We start from the raw sequence: 24,076 nt of genomic DNA, 5'->3' as shown, positions 1-24,076 counted from the left end.
TGAAAATCATTTGGATGTCTCCAAGTTAGCTCAGATACCCTTTCTAAACTAGAGCAGAGTGAATTAACAGCACAAGGAACCTTGCAATTCTGCCTTCCAACCTCATGCGCTTGGAAGCTTTCAGACCCTAAAGGTGATAGGGAGGAAATGTCCTGGGGTGTAAGTGGGTTCGTGAGGCATCTGGTGAGCTAGGCACCTCCCAAAGGAGATGGATAGAGGAAGAGAGTTTCTAGCAGTGACAGCACCTGCAGGGGTTTGAAAGGGTTCCTAAGGGGACAAGCATGTTCCATGACAGCCACCTTCCCAGCAAGTCAAGTGTTTCTAAACTGGGGCCTTCTATGCATAGCAAAAGATAGCCACCATGCAAAGAAGCCAAAGTGTGAAATGAGTGGAAGCAGATATTGCATATCAGAAGAGAAAATACAAATTCTATGCTGGGTGTCAGAAAAAGACTACAGTGCCAATTCAAGTGGAAACCAAAGCTGACTTGAAAAAGAATTAACATCTAGATTAGTACACTTCAGTATAATTTACAAAATAGCCGTTCTTAAAGGCCTTTGGAAACAAAAGCCTACACACTGTGACTTAGTTTCATTCATTTTCTCTTTTTCATAACTGAATAGAAGTAGCACAGAAAAGAGAGGAGGAACAGAGCTTATCAGGAGTACATCTCCTTTACATGTCATTCAACCCTAGCACACTGGAAAAGACTGCTTATCATAAAGAATGCATATATAGAAACCTCATGAAAACCCAAATGCCAAACCCAGATCTTTGACTCTCTACCAGATGAGGACACCATCAAATAAGAATTTTCTAGAAAAAATAGATTTTAGGACCTCAAAGTGATAAACACAATAGAATTCCTTCTAGATAATAACGACAACAGAAATATCTAACAATAATATTCAGCAACAACTTACAATAACCAATCACTTACATTTCTTCACATTATAAAGTCTTCACATGTTAATCATTAAAGTCAGTAACATTTCCTAGAAGGAAATTTTTAAATGGTTATTATGCCTTATTATATACAAGGGTTGTCTAGTTTCCATAATCTTTTTTCTTTAACCAAAAACTTACATATTAATTGATGATCTGTAAATAGAGTTACACTTTAAAAGTCCTTAAATTATTTAAGTAATTTAAAGCAATTTCAATTGCAATTTTGTTCAAGTCTTTTCTAAAGCAAATGGTTATATCTAATTTATGCATTTTCTAATTGGTCCAATCTGTAACTGGTTTCCTTAAAGCAAGATTTTAAAAAGTAAGTTTAGCCAAAATCATAATTAGTACTCTTAACCAGGTCTTATTCCAAGACATGCATTCAGCAACAAATATTTAATGGGCACCTGCTACCCTGCTACCTGTAGGTAACTGAATGGTGCCAGGAATACAGAGGTAAACAGGACAGAGCCTGATTCCTGTCCTGATAGAGCTCTCCACACTTCAGATCCCTGTTTGGCTGAATCTTCCATATCCACTGTGAATTACGCTCCTTTAAACTGTTTTATTACATCCTTAGTAAATATTTGAGGTTTCCAGTGATGAGAAACTAAAGTGCAGTGAGCATTCTTCAAAAAATTACTGGATGCCATAGATGTCAAAGACGTTGGAGATCAATTAGTCTAGCAGCTCCTTTTCTTTTTGAATACAAGGATCAATTTTTAATTTATAAACAAAACAGAACTATACACAAACACAGAAAGTGTGTGGGCCCTCCACATATTAGTAATTGTTCTTTTTTGCATATCTGCTAAGACAATGCCTAAAAACTACTTTGCATTCAGTATGCTTTTAAATACATGTGTATTTAGTACTCTCAATAACATCCAAATTAATTTGTCTCACAGTGACAAATGTGTGGTACTGGCTGACATATGGATTATGTATTGGGCAATGATTCCAAGGCCCCTCAAAAGCAAGAAAGGCGAAAATCTCACCCATCTCCTTCATGTCTCCATTGTAGTACAAATGAAGGCCAGAAATGACTACACCATCTTCCAAGGTCATACCACTGGCTAGCGAGAACACTGAGGGCTCTAGCTTCTTCCCCACAGGTGGCGTCCACAGGCATCTGCTCAGATGCTACCGATAACCTTCCTTCCACAGAGGACAATTCTCCTTTAGTACAAAATTCAAAAGTCATCTCTGTGTACATTTATTAGAGTAGCTTGTACTGAATTCCAGCAAACTGATGGCAATGCTATAAATGCTCTCCCATTCCAACCTTATGGTAGACAAAAACTTAATGAAAGCTAAAATATAACTTGAGGGCAAAAGACAAATTTTCTTTTATTGTACTGTAGAATTTTGTATCCATCATAGCCTAAAAATGCCCAGAAGCCAGTATAATATTTCTAATACAACATGTATCTTACTGGTTTGGGGAAGAAAAAAAATAATCCTTTTATTCCTTTTCACTCTGCCTACAACTAGAACATTGAGATAATAGAGATTAAGCCTTAAATTTCTATATCCAATAGTGGTTGAATCACAAGAGGCCTGAAAAAGCATTTGTCTCTACAAGCTAATACCTAATATGTTAGTCCTCCGGGCAGTTTACATTGATTTTGCATTTAATTGCATAGGCTGATTTTCCCATATTTTCCAGGACAAAGTTGTAAAAATGAAAGGATCTAGCTGTACTCTGCTATGAAGCCAAAAGACGAAAGTAAACTGAAGAGTACCGGTTTCTGTAATACCTATGTGACCGCAGAAAGTTTTGTTTTGTTTTGTTTTTCCTACTAGAAATTGACACTGGGGATCATAAACCAAATTGAGAGCAGAGGTGATAAAACTGTACTTTCTTCTCAATCCCTCATTTCCCCTCTCTGTTCTTAAATTACATTCAGAAATGAGAAGAAAATGAAAACACCCCGACACTTAAATGCCTTTCACCTACTCTGTAACTAGTTGGATTTAATTCCCTTTAGTTCAGTTAGCTAGTAGACTTTGCCCTTCAGTCTGTCTGCTAAATATTTCACAATTCCCTCTGAGTGTTTTTGTGAACTAGTAGAAAAGAAAAACCTTATTCATTTCTCTTACCATCAAAGAAGGTAAAGACAATATTCTGATGGGAATGAAGCAGTTAATCCTAAATGATTAACTCAAATTATTTTTTAGAGTTTAAGTTTCCTGAAGCTTCACACAAAATGATACTTCAAAGACAACTTACTTATCTGCTATTTGAAGCAGCTGGGAAATCAATAAAAATACCAATGACTTTGGGGTGCTCTCATAGAGGTTATTTGAAAATGGCATTAATACATCACTTCTCAGCATTTTGGCTAAGATCAAGTGAAAATGACATTAATACAAATTTTGTTTCCAGTGAAAATGGTAACCTTATATTTTCATTTGATTAACTGAGCTATTAATCACTGTTTAAACAACCCCACCCCCACCCCGCCCCCATTAGTTTGCTAGGACTGTATGTATTAAGGACTCCCTGGCTTAAACAATAGAAAAGTATATTCTCACAACTGTAGAAGCTAGAAGTCTGAGATCAAGATGTTAACAATGTTAACAGAGTTGGTTTCTTCGGAGGCCTTTTTGCTTGGCTTGTGGACAGCCTTCATCCTGACTCTTTATGTGGTCTTCCCTCTGGGTATGCCTGTGTCCTAAGACCACCAATGATATTGGACTGGGGCCCACCTGATGAAGATCGTCTCCCCAAATACAATCACATATTGGGGTTTAGGATTTCAATGTATGAATTTTAAGCAAACACAATTCAGCCTGTAACACATCCGCTAACCAGAAATTAACTCTTCATTTCCAAGTGGCTCTATAATGTCTATTTCTCTTAGTCTAACATGTAATAACAGTCTTGCTTCCTAAAGGCCAAGAAAGAAAGACTTTCAGAAGGTAGAGAAATTACTGACCATGGTGCTAAACCAACAACAGTTAGTTGCTGATACTGGTCTCACATTAGCTTTATTAAAGAAATGATTACTTTCATGTATAGATATAAAATGCTTATTCATAAAATGAAACAAATAAGTCAGATGAAGAGTAGCACACATAAATTTTGTCACCCTCAGAAGACTACTGTAACAAATTGCTTAATCCAATTATCAAAATTCCTTCTGCCACCCTATTTCAAAGGATAGAAATGAAATACTGATTAGAAGAGAAAAACAAAAACCAAAAGAATGAAAACAATCTAAAATTGTAAAAACCCCACAAAAACTCAGCAGTTGAAAATATTAACATATACTATTAGTTTAAATACTACTACTTTATAAGACAAAATTTTTGAAAAAACCACAGCAAGAAAAAGTCCCTAATTCAGAGGTGGCATCAAAATCACATTCCTACTATTTATTTCTAAGTTTATTTACCTTTCTTAGAATAAATGAGATTATAAAACAACAACAGAAATGTAGAAGTGTTCACATCTGTCCCTCCATTTTAACAGTGAAGGATAAGGTCCATTAAGAAATTACTTTCTTAACAACCAAATGGAATCCGCCAATATTCCAGCCTATGGCACCCCCTACGTTTACATTTTATGCTCTTTCAAAGGCAAACAATGATTTTGAATATTTTTCATATTATTAAGCAAATCAAAAATGTAGGTAACACTGAGCTGTCACTTCTGTCCCTCTGAAGGACTTGTTAAAAAGGATGGTGACAATAGAGCAGCTGGCCATTTCAGAAGTCATCACGATCTAGTAGGTACTGCATAAAAATCTGAAACGATGCCATTCCTCAAATTTTTGCTCAAAGAACACCTTCTTTGAGCAAAAAATACAGAGAGATGGACATACACACATGTGCATATGCACACATAAAATCCGGCATTTCAGGGAGTTGAAAATATCCCTCAAAAAGTATAATAATATTTAAAGCTCTGAATCATGCGATTAAAGAAAAAAGAAAGAAAACAAAGCCCAAGTTAGAAGATACTGGGTAAAATCTCTTCTTCCTAATCTCTCATCTCAACTAAAAGACTGTTTGCATGTAATAGAGGAATAAAATGGAGTACTAACTTGTTTTTAAAATTCTGTGAATCAATAATACAGATTTTCAAAGGTTTCTTTCTACTCTTTATACCATTCAACTCCCACAGGATATATACTATGTTAGCTTTGTCTGGTATGATTAAGATATGAATGTCTTTATCTTTTAAAGTCTAAGCAAAGTTAAAAAATTAAAAGAAAACAAAACAAAACACTAAGTTGTTCTCAAAACTAATAAAAAATTTAGCTATAAGGTTCAGATAAAACATTGTGAAAATCACCATCACTATAAGCCAGTTAAATGATTAATACATTTTCCTTGACATATCTATTTCATTCTTTTATATATTATATATTATACTGAAAAACTAAAACTCGAAACCTAGTAGTAATTTGTATGTCTTTGTCACAAAAAGAATCGTAACTAAACCTCAAAAGTAAATTTCACTTTTACTTTTTAAAAAGTGAAGAGCATACACATATAGTATCACAGTTCTCAGCTCCTGAGGTATGTTTGGAGGTCTACATGGAATGAAGGAAAACAGGGGGAACGCCTGGGCAGAGGTGGTCCTCAAAGTCAACTGGACATGTTCCATAGCCCACACACCACTGAATCTAAATTATTCTTGGAGCTGATTAAAAACTTAGACTCAAATGAGCAAATATGTGTATAAAGTTCCTCATCACATTTGTAAGAAAATATATCCTTCTACAATTTTGAAATAATCTCTTTTTAAAAGAACCCCCAGCTAGCCTAGTGGACACTGTAACTGTTTTGGAGTTCCTCAACTGTAAAAAGGAGGAGTTAAAAGACGACTTCAGCCAAGTGCAGTGGCTCACACCTGTAATCTCAAAACTTTGGGAGGCCGAGGTGGGTGGATCACTCGAAGCCAGGAGTTTGAGACCAGCCTGGCCATCACGGCAAAAGTCTCTCTACAAAAAAATACAAAAATTAGCCAGGCATGGTGGTGCATGTCTGTACTCCTAGCTAGCTACTCCAGAGGCTGAGGCACAAGAATCACTTGAACTTGGGAGGCTGAGTTTGTAGTGAGCCGAGATCACACCACCGCACTACAGCCTGGGTGACAGGGTTAGACTCCATCTTAAAAAACCAACAACAAAAAAGAGATGACTGCTATAGTTTCTACCCCTCTAAATACTACCTTTCTGAGGCTTAACATTTTTTACTAATGAAAGGAAAGATTCAGTGAGTCAGGCCAGTTTAACTAAAAACCTATAAGTTGAGAGAAATAAATGTTAAAGAATTTATAACATGTAATAACATGTTTTCCAATAACTTCTGTTCATTGCTGCTTTAATAAGGTTCTTGATTCATATTTTTTAAGTACCTTAAGGCCCTTCTAAGCTCTAAAATCAGTTTTCACACTCTGTCAGTCAACTAGGGACCCAAGTTTTCCCTCCCTGTAAATGGTCATACTTCAGGTTCCAGGGCTTAAGCTTATGAGAGTATTCAGACATCTAATAAATGCTTGCTAGATGAACAAACAAACTAAGGAGTGACTGCACTGCTGTGAGTTAGGCATGCTGAATTTAAAATAAAAAAAAAGGGTAGGCCTAGCACTGGCTCATGTCAATTATCCTAGAACTTTGGGAGGCCAAGGTGTGAGGGCTGCTTCAGGTCAGGAGTTCAAGACCAGCCTGGACAACATAGTGAGATCCCATCTCTATAAAATAAAAATTAAAAAAAAAAAAATACTTGAAAAAAGTATCTAACTATAGGGTTCCACTCCTCAGGATACATCTAGAAATGGGGACACAGGCAGGTAAAAAAGAATTAATTACAAGACAGGTGCAGTGGCTCATGCCTGTAATCTCAGCACTTTAGGAGGCCAAGGCAGGCAGATCACCTGAGGTCAGGATTCAAGGCCAGCCTGGGCAACATAGTGAAACCCCATCTCTACTAAAAATGCAAAAATTAGTCGGGTGTGGTGGCACATGCCGGTGCGTCTAAGCTGCTCAGGAGGCTGAGGCAGGAGAATCACTTGAACCCAGGAGGTAGAAGTTGCAGTGAGCTGAGATCATGCTGCTGTACTCCTGCCTGAGCGACACGGTGAGGCTCCATCTCAAAACAAAACAAAACAAAAAAGAAAGAAAAAGAATTAATTACAATATACTATGACAAAGTTCCACAATGGAGAATACATACAAGGTATAACAGCAACACAGAAAGAGCCTGAAAAAACTGGAGTGAGGCATAATAGAGGTTACTGCATGAATAATGGTACATCCCAATGTCAGAAAACAAACGATTTGGGAATTATGCAGTTTATACTAGTTCTGTTTCCTTTACAGGTCCTTGGGAGGGTGCTGTAGTCATGTTTTTATGCCTTACCATGTCTGGATCCAAGTGGGAACCCAACAGTATGAGGTACTATATTTCCTCAATACCACTGAGTATGTAAAGGTACATATATTTAAAATTTTACATACATAAAAACATATGTAACTTGGAATGATTCCTGAAAGAATGGAGTAACGTTTAATGTGGCAAATGAGAGGCTCTACCAGGCAAGTATTTGGGCAAAAATTATGAACAACAATTTTATAGAACTCAAAATTCCAATAGTAAATAATATTAGAAAAAGATTGGTCTATGCTAGTAATCAAAGATGTGTAAATTAAAGCAACCCTGAGATGCCACTTTATGGTTGCCAAGGAAGCAAACTTTTTTTTTTTTTTTTAACATAACACAATGATGAGGTAACTATGGTAGGGGATACTATTAATTAGTAATACACTTTTGGAACGCAATATGAAAATACACAATGACCAAAAAAAGTAGTTTCATGTGATTCCACTTTTAAGAACACATTCTCTGAAAAAACACCACAAAAAAATAAAAAAAAGAAGCATTAGTTGCTCATTTGGTATTGTCTGTAAAAATCAAAAAGTGAAGCAAAATCCAAAATTATCAAATCAGGGAAGAATGTTAACAAACTAAAGTATATCAACACAATCTAATATCATGCACTCAATAGTTTATGATCACGAAGGCACTGCAGAAACAAAACAAAAATTTGTTATGAGGATATGTGAAAAATGTGAAATACCACATGTACTTTGTAAATAAGACTTAAATAGCATAAATCAACATTTGCTCTTCTTTAGCAGCAATGCTTAAAATAATGACAAGCTAAGCACGCTCCCTACTTGAGAAAGATCAAAATTTAAAATATGCCAATTTAGTGAAAGTATGCAAATTTTTAGCAGTAGGTAATTTCTCCCATGATAATTTTAAGCCATTTCTCAATGTCTAGCACACATGCCACCTCATTCAACCACCCAATTCTCACAGCCGCAAGTCATATTTTCTCTTACCACTGTATTTCCAGTACACTCTGCTTAGAGTTCCCCTGAGGCATTAATCAGGGTCTCCCTTGCAGATGAGGGTGTACTTGCTCTGACTTTCAGAACGAAAGGAAGTAGTACCCTTTCTTCACTTCTGCATCTGTGTCTAAAAGGAATCAATGTTTATTTGTGTTTCTTAAATTTAGAAACCTGTGTTTCAAAACTAGAAAAAATAAACCAACGAGGGATTGAAAATGGAGATGGACAGTCTTGAGTCCTTCTACACACCTATGGTTAGAATATTCCAAAGAAAATAAAGCTATGGAGTTTTGTTCTTTTTAAAAAATGGAACTCACAAGCTGGGCGCGGTGGCTCATGCCTGTAATCCCAGCACTTTGGGAGGCTGAGGCTGGTAGATCACTTGAAGTCAAGGAGTTCGAGACCAGCCTGGCCAATATAGTGAAACTCTGTCTCTACTAAAAATACAAAAATTAGCAAGGTGTGGTGGCAGGCACACCTGTAATTCCAGGTACTCAGCAGGCTAAGGCACGAGAATCAATTGACGCTGGGAAGCAGAGGTTGCAGTGAGCCAAAATTGTGCCACTGCACTCCATCCTGGGTGATGGAGTGAGAATCTGTCTCAAAAAAAAGGAACTCACAAATAGTCAAACCCATCTCCAACCTTACTGATAAAAAGAGAAGCCTAGCCTAAAAAAACCCTAACAGTTCTTGCAAGTGTATTCATATCTAATTTGCAGTTCTGTCCATATCTAAAGTACAGCTGACCATCAGTATTCATGGATTCTGAATCCACAGATCAAACCAACTGCTAATAAAAAATATTTGAAAAAATGAAAAATAACAGTATGACAAAAAGTATAGTATTATATAGCATTTACACAGTATTAAGTATTATAAGTAATCCAGAGATAATTTAAAGTATACAGGAGGATGCACATAGCTTATATGCAAATACTATGCCATTTTATATCGGAGATTTGAGCATATGAAGATTTTGGTATCCATAGGTGTTCCTAGAACCAATCCTCTGAGAATAACGAGGGACATCTGTACTCTGCACTGCTATTTAAATGCATTATAAAAAATGTACTACAAATGGCTATTTAAATAAGAGCTAAGTTTTATAATTTTTTCATCTTCCTAAAAAGATTTTCAAATTTTAATTAAAATGCAGTTTTTTGTTAATTTCCTTTTGTTCAGAAAAGAAAACAGCATATTTGAAAGACTATAGAGGACTCTTCAATTTGTATATCCTGTGTCCCAAAATTTCATTGCAGAAAATTTATCCTAAGGAAATAATCATAGTTCTGATAAAGATTAAGTGCCAAGGATGTCTATTCCAGAATTTTATATAATAGCAAAATGTTGGGGAAGGGGAAGCTGTAAATGTTCTATAAAAGACCTTTTAATAAATATATTAAAAACATACCCGTATGCTGTATTGCTACACAGATATGACAATTATATTGAAGAGGATCTAATGATACAGGAAAATACTTAAAATATACCATTAAGAAAAAATGCATTAAAAGGGAATTCGATTTTTGAAAAAATAAAGTAATTGAAGTTATTATTTGCAGCAGTTATGATCTGTAAAGTTGCCAAAAACACTGAATTTGTAAACACTGAACCACTGCTCCTAGAAGAAATACAAAGTTAAGTTACTGTAAGCCTCTGGTCAAAAATGTTTTCGTCAACTGACCCATACCTTGTTTTGTGTGCATTTCTGTTTAAAGACACCTTATTTAATATATGCTGTTGATTCAATAATACTGACCACATGGTCAATGGCACTATAACTCATGCCTGAACAAAACTTATTGACTACACATATTTTCTCCATAAGACACATCGCAGCCTTCCTGTGCTTAGGAACACTAGGCAGCACTTCAGCCCTACACATGGGGGCCATTTTAAACAGTGAAACCACCAACAATAAGCACACAAATGAGGAAACAGGGTGTTAAACAGGCTGCAAAAAGAACATCTGTTTAGAGTCTTAGTACTGAAATAGTAAAGCGGAAAATCTATTTGTTCATTCTCAGGTGGCAAAGTGAATGCTGACTGACTCAAACTTTTTTGCTACTCTTCACGTGTCTGCAAATGACAAAGATCATTGCTATGCCTGTTAATTGGGGGTTACAAATAAATCTCAGGGAATAGATGAATTTTCAGACATGGACCTCACAAATAAGGAACAGTGGCTGTATATATACACAAGCATAGGGAAAAAACTGGATGGATTTAAGTAATCTAGAAACAGGAGTCTCTCCAGGGAATAACTAAGTAAGTATGTTACAGGTAATATATATTTTCTGTTTGCTCATCTGTTGATTCAAGGTAAATTTATCATGGTTCAATTACTTATAAAAAATGACATATCTGATTACGTAACTATTCTAATTATCTACCGCAAACATTTACTAACTTTTGAATTATAGGAAGAAAACTATCACAAACAAAATCCTTTACAATTTTTGGTGCTTCCATTATATTTTAAGAACTATCTAAATAGTTTGTGATACTGAGAGTTATTTGCCATTAACGATTCCCCTTAACCACTGGTAGTATGTATGTATGTATGTATTTATTTATTTATTTATTTATCTATTTATTGAGATGGAGTCTAGCTCTGTCGCTAGGCTGGAGTGCAGTAGCACCATCTCGGCTCACCGCAACCTCCACCTCCCAGGTTCAAGCGATTCTTCTGCCTCAGCCTCCCGAGTAGCTGGGGGTACAGGCGTGTGCCACCATGCCCAGCTAATTTTTGTGTTTTTAGTAGATACGGGGTTTCGCCATGTTGGTCAGGATGGTCTCGATCTCCTAACCTTGTGATCCGCCCGCCTTGGCATCTCAAAGTACTGGGATTACAGCCGTGAGCCACTGTGCCCGGTTTACCGGTATTTAATTTTAAGGGGTTAAAAGAATGCAGGTCAAGAAGACTTTAAATTTCTATGACGATAATACTACAAGAAGGGGAAATGGACTCGTTATTTATAGCTGATAATTCATTTCCAAAACATTGATGTCCTATCTCACATTTTATGTTTGTAGTCACACTAACATGGTTGTTACCAGTTGCAAGATTTCACTGAACATTTTCACGTCAATTAAAATATAAAATGTTGTTACAACTACACATTAAAAATAATGACAATTGGCCAGAAACCACTAGAAAGAAGTTTAAGTAAGGGCAAAACCAACCAAAACCAAAAGGAGTTAGGGAGAAGAGCAGAAAACCATTACATACAAATAAAGATAAAATTAAATATAAATATTAAATATACCTTGATAAGAAAATAAGGCCATGGAAGTGTAAGAAAAATTGAGAGACAGTGTGATATTAGAGAAAGCAAATAGCCAGTGAAAACGTGTAATTTTAGAAGAAAAATATTTGATCTCTTTTGACTATCTTGAGTATTTTCAAAGGTAGGTAACACCTTCAGAGTGGCCTAAATATTAAATACAATAATCAAATATTGCTATATTTCAAATAAACAGCTGTGAAGTTATAAATATTTAACCAGCAAAAGCAGGAGTATTTCCTGATCTACAATGCTAAAACTTTAGTTTCTTTAATTTCTATGATGAACATCCACCTATCCACCCATCAATCCATCCATCTAGCCATCCAATATTTACTGAGTTCTGATGTTTGTAAAGTACTGTTTGGGGCACTAGATAAACACCACATGTAATAGGTAATTTTATGTGTCAATGTTGCTGGGCCATAAGGTACCTGGGTATTTGATCAAGCTTTATTCTGGGTGTTTTCTATGAGGGTGTTTAGGGATGAAATTAACATTTAAATCAGTAGATTGAATAAAACAGATTGCCTTCTTTAATGTGGGTGAGCTTCATCCAATCAGCTGAAGACCAGTTAAACCAATCAGTTGAACAAAAGCAGTCCATCCAATCAGTTGAACAAAAGCAGTCCATCCAATCAGTTGAACAAAAGCAGATCCGACTCTGAATAAGAGATTCCTCCTCTCTGACTGCCTTTGAACTGACACATCAGCTTTTTTCTGCCATTGGACTAAACTGAAACAATGGCTCTTCCCAAGTATCAAGCCAGCCACCCTTCACAATGGACTATACCATTAGCTTTATTGGGTCTCTGGCTTGCTGACTCAACCCGCAGGTATTGGTTCTTGTCAGATTTCATAATCACATGAGCTAATTCCTTATAAAAAATCTCTTATGGCTCTGTTTCTCTGGAGAACCTTGGCTGGTACACCATGCTGGACTACCAGAAGAGATGAGCTTTTCACAGTAGTTGTGAGTTTCTCCAAGCCTGGTGTATGGCGCAACTTACCTGTGGTCTTCAGCCTCGCTTGGCCGATTTTTCAGCCATGAAAATCCAGTGTTATTCACATACACACCGCATTCCCAAAGTTGTAAGAAATTTCTAATGAAACCTAAAAACTTTCTGTTGGAACTTAAAGAGAATTATTAGAATATTCACAGTTACTATTATAAATGTGAAAAGACAACTCACTACAGGTGACACCACTGCAATGTGTACACTGCCCAGAGCACTAGCTGAAACTTTACACCTTGCTATCCCACTGAACAGGGTCTGGATGTAAGTGAGTGGGACTAATACCATGAAAAAGGGTGAGCTAGAATTCACTCAGAAATATGCTTTTAAAATGTGAAATTCTGCAAAACTTTTAAGCAATTTTCAGTATTATATAACTTGCAACCTTTCACATTTGTTTTCAACATACACTTTCTAGAACAGCCCAGTGGAGAGCTGACCATCTAGTATACATGATGATTTAAAACATAAAACATAAAATTTTACCTTTAACACAGATACTGCTAATGACTAGAATGAATGTTAACGGCTTAAATCACTTTCTAGTTGCATTGGCTCTAGAATACGTTAGTAGTTTGCTTCCCAGTTAGTATTTTATGTATCCAAACTTTTGTTCAAGAGTATTTCAGAACTTCCTATGCCCTCAAATTTTAAAGTATACACAAAAACTCTACCTCTCAAGCAGTTTCAGTCATATGACCCCTGTACCTATTTATATGACTCTCCTGACTAAACACAACTTAATTTTCATCTGCCATAATGAAGTTAGTGGTGAATTTTCCTGCCTTTCAAAGTCATCTGCACCTGTATTCATTTCTTTAACAGCACCTTATTAACTTACATTTCTCCAAAAGCCACCTGGGGACTTGACTGTAACTACACCTGTGATTTATAAACAAATACACCGTAACACATTTGAGAACTTAATCTTGCCAAGCTTATTTAATACCTATGTGCAATTTAATTTGAGCAAAATGCTATGTTAGCTGAAATAGCTGTTCTTGTGGATCAGAGTTTTAAAAAAAGAGAAAGGATTGATTGAAGTACAAGAATAAACTTTTCTGCAGTCCAGGGAACTTGCATAGTTTGAGGCACACAATAGATTAAAAAGAATCTACCCTAAGTATGAAAGAGTTTCTAATTTCCTTGATTGCTTAAGAATTCAAATATAAGAGAAAAAAACCACTTCACCCTACAAAGGTACCCTACTTTGGTCACAGTGAATATCCCATCAAAGGCAAAATTAGCCACATGTGCACCTGTTTCAGTTTTTCTCTGCCCTCTCCATTTCTACCTGTATCTCTTCCTATTTCTCAAATTGCCCAAGAGAAAAAAATCATGAATGTGCTGGTTGAGAAGTTAAAGCGTGTTCCTATTTCCCATAGCCATCCATAAAGAAATGCCCAAGTCATTATCTACTCACCTTAATCATGTAGCAGAAAACTTGTCACCTATGAAATTTGCCTGTTTCCTACTTTTCCAGTTAGAAGACAGAGCAAAAATAAGCAGCTCCTCCCTCTCTTTGGGAGAAAGTATGTTCTCCATAACCCAAAAATCATGAGTTAATTTTAGTAGAAAAATATCTTTTTTCATTTTACTAAATGGAGAAATGAAATCCCAAGTGTTTGGAATTGACTACCTACCAAACTGCCTAAAGAATTACTAATGAGAAATGAAAATTTCAAGCACAGTCAGGGTATTCTGATCCATCTCTGCAGAATCATGTCTTAAAATGTTCTGGTGTTTTTTAACCAGAAACATAGGCAATACCACAGATCCATTTCCTTGCTTTCTGGTTCATCCAGCCCTGCAAGCAAAGCTGTGGACCATGTGCACAGAAAGAGGTCTATTTCCACACCATCCAACAGTGAATGACAGTAGTTGGTGCCTTGGGAAAGAGCAATTGCAGAGCAGATTATTTTATAATGAATATGCAAATTATTCCCTTGCCTTTTTAAGTCAAGAGTTTAGGCACTTAATGTAAATTAAATATAGAAAATCCTAAAACTTATCTTGTGGCTTGGAGCAAATTATTGCTATTCAGAGGCTTTATTTACTTGACTTATTTGTGGGAGGAGAGGTGGCAAGGGGTGGGCAGTAGTGGTTCAAAGTACTCATCTGAGAAACTGAAATGAAAATTGGAAAAAAAAATATAAAGTATAAAAATTGGCTATCGTGTATAGTAAGCAATGCTAAATATCTAGGAATCCCTAACACTGCAATTAAAACTGGTTTTCAGATAATGAAAAAAAAGTTAGGGGGTAATTTGAAGTCAGGTGAAGTACTTTTTACATATACATCAGTGCTGATTTAAGTCATCAAAACCTATTATGTGGATACTCTGTTTTCACTAGTTACTTAATACTAAGTAGTACTCACAGCAGGCAGATACTGAGTAAACTGTCAATGACGAAACAAAGTAATGTAAATAAAACACTTAAGCCCAACTTATACCTATACTAAACACACACACACACACTTTAAGTATATATATATATTTTAAGTTTTGGGATACATGTGCAGAACATGTAGGCTTGTTACATAGGTATACACGTACCAAGATGGTTTGCTGCACCCATTAACCTGTCATTTACATTAGATATTTCTTCTAATGCTATCCCTCCCCTCCCCCAACCCCGACAAGCCCTGGTGTGTGATGTTCCCCTGTGTCCATGTGCTTTTACTGTTCAACTCCTGCTTATGAGTAAGAAAACGTGGTGTTTGGTTTTCTGTTCCTGTGTTAGTTTGCTGAGAATGATGGTTTCCAGCTTCACCCATGTCCCTGCAAAGGACATGAGCTCATCCTTTTTCATGGCTGCATAGTATTCCATGGTTATTTATATATAACATATTTATATACATATACAAAAAAATGGGCAAAACAATATGAATACCACTGGCCCAGGAGAAGCTGAAGCACCACTTTTTCTGGCGGAGTCTACCAGCTGTGGCCAGTGGCATTGAGCTCTTGCAGTAATTCCTGATGCCAGCTGACTATAACTTTTTTCTGTCTGCCTATCCAAGAAAACAATCAGCATTAATTTCAGCTGATTGCATTATTGATTTTTGCTACTAAAACAGATTTATGATTAAGAAATACTATCTTACCAAAAGTTTCCTTAAGTTCTCTACCATATATTATGATTATAAAAATATTTACTATACACACACACACACACACACACATTAAAATAACCCTAAAACCTTTTTTCTGAAGAAACTGACTAAATAAAAATGATTTTAAATGCACAGGTATATGTTCTTTATCATAAAATTTGATAAAATGAAATTTGAGATTATAACTGTTGGTATCTTGAAACCAAGGAAAGTAAACAAGTAATATTTAATTTTTCTCCTTCTTCAAATCTTTTTCAAAAACCATGAAGCAATCCAAGAATTCAAATGAACTGTTTTACACAGAATCCTTATTCTTGTACATTATCTTATTGTTAATGGTATTGTTATTAAGGAGTAATAGTCCTAAAAAATGGGTGAGAAGTGTAAATAAAATTATCCTTATCCAAGATAATCATCTTCATTCTCATGATTAATTCATAAACAGAATTAAATGTGATTCAACAGGCAAAAAAGCATTTGATTACCTAAACATACATATAAATACAAACATCTATCTATCTATCTATCTATCTATCTGTAATACACATCTATCTTCTATCTAGATAGATGTATATTGCATCTATATATATGTTCATGTTCAGGTAATCAAATGCTTTTTAGCCTACTAAATCGCATTTAATTCAGTTTGTGAATTAATCATGAGAATGAAGATGATTATCTTGGAAGATGATAATTTTACAGATAGATATACAGAGTTCACCATAATGGAATGCATGTAAAGTATATGTAAAAGTTCACTCCTGTCTAGCTTCATACCATGATTTTTTTAAAAGAAATGTTATGTTTACTGAAGAAAATTTTCAATGGTAAAATACTTGATCTGGAGCCAGATTTCCTAGGTCATAACCCTTCTTACACTATTGTAGCTGTGTGTCCTTGGACAAGTCACTTAATCTTTCTGGAACTCATTTCCTTCAACTGTAAATTGAGAAGGCTGTGGTTGAAAAGCTCTAAAGTTCCATCCTGTTCTAATAACCTATGAATCTGTGAGAGAGAAAGTTCATAAATATTCCATAATCTTCCTTTTACCAAAATGTTACTTCCAAATATAGATAACCTTCTATGACACAAAGCAAATGTTGTGACAAGGTACCTTTCAATTAATGCAAATTTTAAAGTTACTATTTAAAACAATTCAAAAATAGAGCAAACTCTATCAAGATGTTGTGATTTCAGATATTTCAGAACACAACATAGAGATCACACGCCAATCAAAATAAATCTAAATGAAGCAAATTATTAACTATGAATTTTATAGAGTTCTGGAATACTTCCAAATTCCTACTATCATTTTCAAAATAAGCCTTTCGTGAGAAAAAAAATACAGTCTCAATTAAACAGAACATAGCAATTACATATAGATTTTAAAATTATTATTATTTTTACTTCAAACCTAGAAGGAAAGTTCAAACTGACAACAAATTTATGTCAGTCATTCAGTGAACCTTTTTCATACTCCTCTAACTTCTAGGTCATGGAACTTAAAATCAAAAATAAAAACACAAATTCAGAAAAGTACTCACCCAGGTCAATGTACAGTTCTTAATTTAAAATATAATTATATTCATTAAATAGAATCTTAATATCCAAAGTATCCTAGTTCGTCTTATAAGGATGTTTGAAAATAAAGCTTGACATTAAAATGGGTTTCTGGTTAACTCCTACATGACTTAATTTACCAGAGTGAAACCACTGTACTATGCAGATTAGTTCACTGAGGATTTATTGTGAAAGCAGTAACCAGAAGTTATAATAGAAGGGACATGAGTAGAATTCCCTCTCTTTAATATCCTCAAGATGTTACTTCACTCACAGTGCTCACTCACAAGTTCTCTGCTGAGACAGTTAATGGGAGATTCTTGAATTTTAATATCCTGCCAGCAGTCAGTCACCATTAGCAAACTTGGGATAAGAAAGTGTTATATCTGGCTGGGCATGGTGGTTCATGTCTGTAATCCTAGCCCTTTGGGAGGCTGAGGCGGGTGGATCATCCAGAGGTCAGGAGTTCCAGACAAGCCTGGCCAACATGGTGAAACCCCGTCTCTACTAAAAATACAAAAATTAGCCAGGTATGGTGGACCTACCTGTAGTCCCAGCTACTCAGGAGGCTGAAGCAGGAGAATCACTTTAACCTGGGAGGTGCTGCTTGCAGTGAGCCAAAATGGCGCCACTGCACTCCAGCCTGGGTGAGAGAGTAAGATTCCATCTCAAGAAAAAAAAAAAATTGTTATATCTATGTTACGGACATCAACTTACCAGAGTTTTTTTGTTTGTTTGTTTCTTTCCAGATGGATGGTTTGACTTTATGATCAAAAAAGACAAAATACCCACTACAGTTAATTTTTTCTAGATATGATTGAAAAAAAGACTTTCTAGACGTCACATATAACTACTGAATAACAAGGAAGACTACAATATGAGCTACTTTTCTGTTTGTGAGTTTCAGCACTTCTGTCCCATTTAATAGACCTTGTTTCTGGCTTAACTATACTTTAAAATCTTTTTACTATATGACAATAAATATGTATGAGCATTTAAAATAAATCAATTTCAAGTATTTAAAATAATGTATAATTTAAAATTTCAGTTTAGCATCTCTAATTGTATTATTTATATCACAGACATCATGAGATAATTATTTTACAGTTTAGTTACAAAAATGTTTAGTCAAAATTACTATGGATATAAGAAATGTTAAAATTATATACAAAAGGGCAACCTAATCTGGCACTTATTAGACACATACAAATACAACTGGGCATTGATTACCAATGCCATGAATATTTTGTGAGATAATGAACAACTTGCAAACAGTAAAGCTGAAAAACTCCACAAGTTTGACAATTAAAATCAGACAAAACTAAAATATACTACTATAGTCCATTTAGTAACTGTGATAATGTTTTAGAAAATTCTGGCACCATTTCAAACTATAACATCAAAGTTAATACTAATATTGTGTTTAAAATGTTGAAAAAATTAGTTGGTGTAACTGGAGTATGCAGTGAACGATGGTATGCATATTAAATAGAAACTGTTGAATCCGTGACATATTTTAATATAGAAGACTGTATAACTAAGAACACTTAAAATGATGCAAAACTAAATAATAAAAAGACCAATGTAGAAACTATGAGAACCCAATAAATGACTTAATAGGAGTATAATACGTATACCACAATACTGATAAATACTGGTACACACCTTACATTTACAAGTAGGACATATTCTCCTAATATTTAAGAGTTACAAATAAGCATGTTACAGCTCTTCTCAACTGTATAAAGAAGCAGTCAATAAAACACAGAGCATAACAGGGAAGAGTGCAGCAGGTCAAAAAAGGCAGATGTCAAAAAAATATGTTTTCCTTTGGGGACAAAAAAGTGAAAGGTTTTTATGCATTTTAATTAACCATCTTGCAAAAAGTAAAAATAAAAAAGAAGCAGGTGAAGTCTACTAACTATCACCTTCTAGCCCCATTAACACTTTGTAGTCTAGCAGAAAAAAAAAAGGAAAAAAGAAAAACACCCTCCCATTGTAGGCCATTAAAAAACATTCAAATCTTCCTCCAGTATCCAACAGCTACTGAGAAGATTTATCTTCAAAGAACTTTCTTGTTTACAATACAAATCTTCTCCTCTGTTACAAATTAAACCCAATTATCTGGCTACCAGTTTCCACAATAAAACCTGGTAGACAGAGGAAACAGTAACCTTCCCATTTTTTTCCCTCACTATTTGATAGCCTGCAGGTTTCAAGAAGTGAAAACTACTCTTACTTATCCCGTGAACAGATAGGTGTTGAGAGGGCATGGAAACCCCTAGAAAGATAAATGGCCTCATTTTCTTTGGATCAGGCTTTGGAGACAACTTCCAAAGATCTGAAAAAGTGTGGAAAACTCTCAGTTGCTTATTGGATCTATAAATGTTTAAGCTACTATGAGAAATATTCTACAGAAAAGCATCATTAACTCTTTCTGGTCATTGGAATCTATAGTCATTGGTATGTCTAGTCATTGCTGAAGGACAAACTACAAATACTCAAGGCAATAGATCCATTTGTTGAGATAGCAAACAGATGAAATGCAATCACATACACTTGGGTCCTGGCCAAGTCTAACTCACCCTGACAGACTGGGGCTCAGCTTTTAATCAATCAGCTGCTCAAAGACACATTTGTGTCCCTGTAGCAGCACCCAACCAATGAGGAATTTCATAAAATCAAGTTTATTCTAAGTCTCCAAAATGCATTTGCTCATGCTCAATACAATATATGCAAATTTCAGTTACAAAATTACAAATTCAAGTTCATTCTGTGATACCATTTTGCATTAGAAAGAGGTTTACAGGTTTTAACTGGCCATTTTCTAATGATGTGCACTCCGCTTTGCAAAACATTAGATGTACTAAAAAAAAAAAAAGACAGAAACAACTTTCCCCAAATTTTCCTAACCTTACGTAGAAGCAAGGGTGTCTAAATACATAAAAAACTTACCCTCTCTCGCCTCCTAGTCTGCAGAATTCCAGACTAGGCAAACCATGAAAGGCAGAATCATAAAACTCAAGTTTAGTCATACCTTAACAGGCTGTGTTCCTGTTGAACATTAAATACTTTGACAACACAACAGCGCCTTCTCCAGTACTAAAAGCAGAATGATTAATCTTATTAAGCGAGCATTTGAACCATGGCCACCATGCCATGGGAGAATAATTAGGCTGCTAATGACCTAAATACTGTGTCTACAAACTCCTATTACTGGAGCAAATAAGAAGAGAGAATATTCATGCTTAAAATGGTCAATTAAATTAAGAATATTTTCCATAGGAACAAGATTATCTACACTGCAAAATAAATATATTTTGGTAGACTGGCCTGTGACCACAAGTAACCTTTTTCTGTTTATAACAAATGTTTAGTACCGTTATGTCAGAAAATGTTTTACTAATTTGCAAAGAAGTGGCAAAACATGGAATGCCATCCAATTTCAAGTTGAGGAATTCCTATGTCCCTAACTGTTGTGAGTAAACAGTAACGTTTTCCCCCTCCTTACACAGTTCATGAGAGATTTAAAGAGGAAGATTCGTTGAATATAATGAAAACTTACAGCTGAATTCTTTGGCCACATCACTTTTATATTATTACAGTAATACACAGAAACAAGGCAATATAAGGAGCTGAATAGGAAAAAAAAACCACACAAATAAACTTTGAACTGTTATTCTCAAGAACTGAAGAACTATTTATTATTGTAAATTTCAATATCATTCAAGACAAAACCAAGTCTTAGCTTCAAGGTGAATTCACAAATAACTGGAGTCAAAAATCTCTTGACACCTTTCTCTAATACTTAAGAATACGAAACTCATTTTTAAAAATTCCAAATCCAGGTAATTTGAAGATCAAGAAGAAAGCTTTTCTTACTGTGTACGAAATTATGGATTCTTATTACAACAAAAAGCACATAGTGTCTGCCTTTATAAAGTGTTATTGATTCCTCTTTCATATGCCAAAATAGTATTTTCAAAAATGCTAGTTTACAAAAGCTATTCTCTTCTTTTCTTGAATGATTGCCCAAAAATGTACATACCACTTCTAACAGAAGGAATTGGAGAAAATCACTTCTAACAGAAGGAATTGTCGTGGCAACAGCATACAAATACAAGGCCATATGGTGTCCTTTCCTGAGATTAGAGGCAATAACCCAACACACTTAGGAGTTTAGTCCCTTTCTGAATTAAGAACTTGGTGTTGCCCATATAAACCCATGAGATGAGAATACACTCAGGCTGTACTAATTACACACAGGGACCTCTGCTGTTATCTCTGCTGTTTAGCATTGTCCCATGGTTAATTCTGCTTTGCTTTAGTTGAAGCCAAAGACTAGCATAACAAAACAGTGTTTCCCTACACGGGACCCTCTGTCAGCCACATGCTTTTACTGCATAAATTATTTCTTGAGAATAAACCTGAGCCCTTTGTGAGATGCTGAGTTAAGGCCAGGAGTGAGAGATTGCTGCAGCCACTTCAGCCAGGAAGTTAGTCAGAATCAAACTTAGAAAAAAAGGGAACAATGCAGACAGAACCAAGAAAAGAAGTCAGTTGACGGCAGCCAAATGCTCACAGCAACGGTCAATTCTCATTGCAAAAGCCTTTGCTTTTGTCCCCCATGCCTCAAATAATGAATCTGTTTTGTAAGCTACTGGGCTGATCCACCTAAGCAATAGTAGGAATCATGAGAAGTGGGATCATGAATATACATGCTCTTGGGAAACTAAAAGTAGACTGAGGATTTATTTTTGCCATTAAAAGAAAGAAATTAATGATCGTGAAATCAATGCACACCGTCATTGCTAAAGTGTATGTTATTTACTGCAACAAGAATTCAAATGAAAAAGACGCCTATGTCTATATAGCCTGCAGTGGAGGTCAAAGAGAGGTGGTAAGATGTGGCCAAAGGTATCCAGCTGCACAGGACAAAGATGGCTATAGAACCCAAACCACTATTCTCTAAATTGTGGAATCTCTTCTCCAAGCCACACTCTCTCTGGAGTCCACTTCCAGACCAAACAGGACTCAGAGTGAATCAAGCCAAATGAGGCATGAGAAAGGAAAGGGGCTGAAAAAGAAAGAACATGCCCATCTAGCCATCGGTCTGTGTAGAGTCACGGAAGGTGGGCCTTCTCACTTAGTGTTGCAAGAAGAGAGTTCTTATCAGCTCTCCTATCAAGTCCCAAGCCCAACCTGCAGTGGCACCCCTGGCCAACTTACAAGCATTAGAAAGGGGCAAATCAAATGCTGCCAGGGAAGAAAACAACAGAGCAGGACTTCTATTATCAAACCTCAAAGCCTTAGCAGCTTAGCCTCTGCCTCCTCCACCCTCCTGGAGCCCGCTTGCTGACCTAGACAGAGATATCTTGGGGTATGCGTGTGGCACATGCACCTGTGACCCCAACCCCAAGCCCCCAAGTAGTGACATTTCAACTGGATTTTAAATGTTAGTTAGCATAACCTTGAAATAGAAGTGGCTGTTTAAAAGACAAAAAAAATATGTATCAGAGATAAGAATACTGTCCACATAAAAAAAAAAAAAAAAAAAAAAAAAAACAGGAAAGAGCTCTGTGCTATAATTTGTGGGAGCAAAAAGATAATCTTAGAAATTATCTATCCAAGACCTAGCATTTTATAAATGAACTGAGAATCAGAGAGGCAGGTGTTGGCTCTCTGAAATGAAAAACAATGAGTTCCCAGATGCCCTGATCAACCTGAAACTTTTTGAGTGAAAAGTCCAACCCTGGGAGAAAGGACACTAAGCCTAAATGTCAAAATCCCAAACTTTGGGTTAACCCATGCTATCAATCAGCATAGAGACTGAAAATATCATTTGCCTGTTTAAACTCAGTATACGAATATGGAACAGGGGAAGATTAAGAGCTTGAAACACATGATCTTTCAAGTTTTTTTTTTTCCCAGATGTAAAGTTCTATGATTCTGTTCTGAACTGAATAAGAGTAAATAACAAGAAAAAAATGTAAACCGTTTTAACTGCAGTTGAGATGATTACTTTCAAAATTTTAAACTAACAAAGGTTTACAAGAACACCCTCATTTTTTATAGATTTTCTTCCCTGGCCTCTGCCACACATATTCTTCTATCTATACAACTAGAAGGACAGTCTGACCTTAGCATTTAAGGGTAACAATGAGCCCGACAGACAATTAGCCGTTAACACTTTGATATATTTAGCATCCAAGAAATGTACTATCAGTACACTGAAAGTATTTGGAAAGTTTAGTCATCAGTGGATAGAGCATGAATCACATCCATGTCACCAGCAGACCACTTATCTAATCACCCCACTATACATGCAAGACTCTGTGTCTCCAGAGCTGGTTTGTTTCATATTTTAGCTTCACAGTCACAGACAAATTCACTGAACCAAAATAAAGCCTCTGACTTTCTGCTTTTCACTGTCCTAAAATGGGTTAGTGATGTCTTGCCCACAGAATTCCACACCGTGATCTGAATGAGCAGAAAAAGATTCTGTGAGGCTCTCAGCAGAGATCAAATGGCCAGTCAAGAGGTTAACTCAAGTTCCTCTGAAGGAGGCACCGAGGTGATGGAGTCAGCAAAAGGCTGTGAAGTGTATGTAAAATTTCACTTAAAACTTAAAACAAGCTTAAAAGAAGTTAACAGGCGTGGTTTTTTGAAGAAAAAAAAAAAAACTTTTTTTAAAAAAACTACATTATAGTGTTCATGATCATCTTTTTAATAAGCTAATAACCTTTACTACCATGAAGTAAAGCATACAGGCTCTTAT

The 24,076-nt window shown here is 35.7% G+C and overlaps 1 protein-coding gene and 1 pseudogene across 1 annotated transcript in view; one reads left to right on the top strand and one right to left on the bottom strand.

Moving 5' to 3' along the window:
• The window catches only part of CDH2 (cadherin 2), a 234,111-nt gene that overhangs the window by 133,009 nt on the left and 77,026 nt on the right, over positions 1 to 24,076 (bottom strand). The window lies entirely within an intron of this gene.
• Positions 3,274 to 3,404, top strand: LOC119467128 (annotated as a pseudogene).

Source organism: Cebus imitator, unplaced genomic scaffold (genome assembly GCF_001604975.1).
Source record: "Cebus imitator isolate Cc_AM_T3 unplaced genomic scaffold, Cebus_imitator-1.0 Scaffold12, whole genome shotgun sequence".
NCBI lineage: Eukaryota > Metazoa > Chordata > Mammalia > Primates > Cebidae > Cebus > Cebus imitator.
Note: the sequence above shows the minus strand (reverse complement) of the source record. Positions and strands in the feature narration are given on the sequence as shown.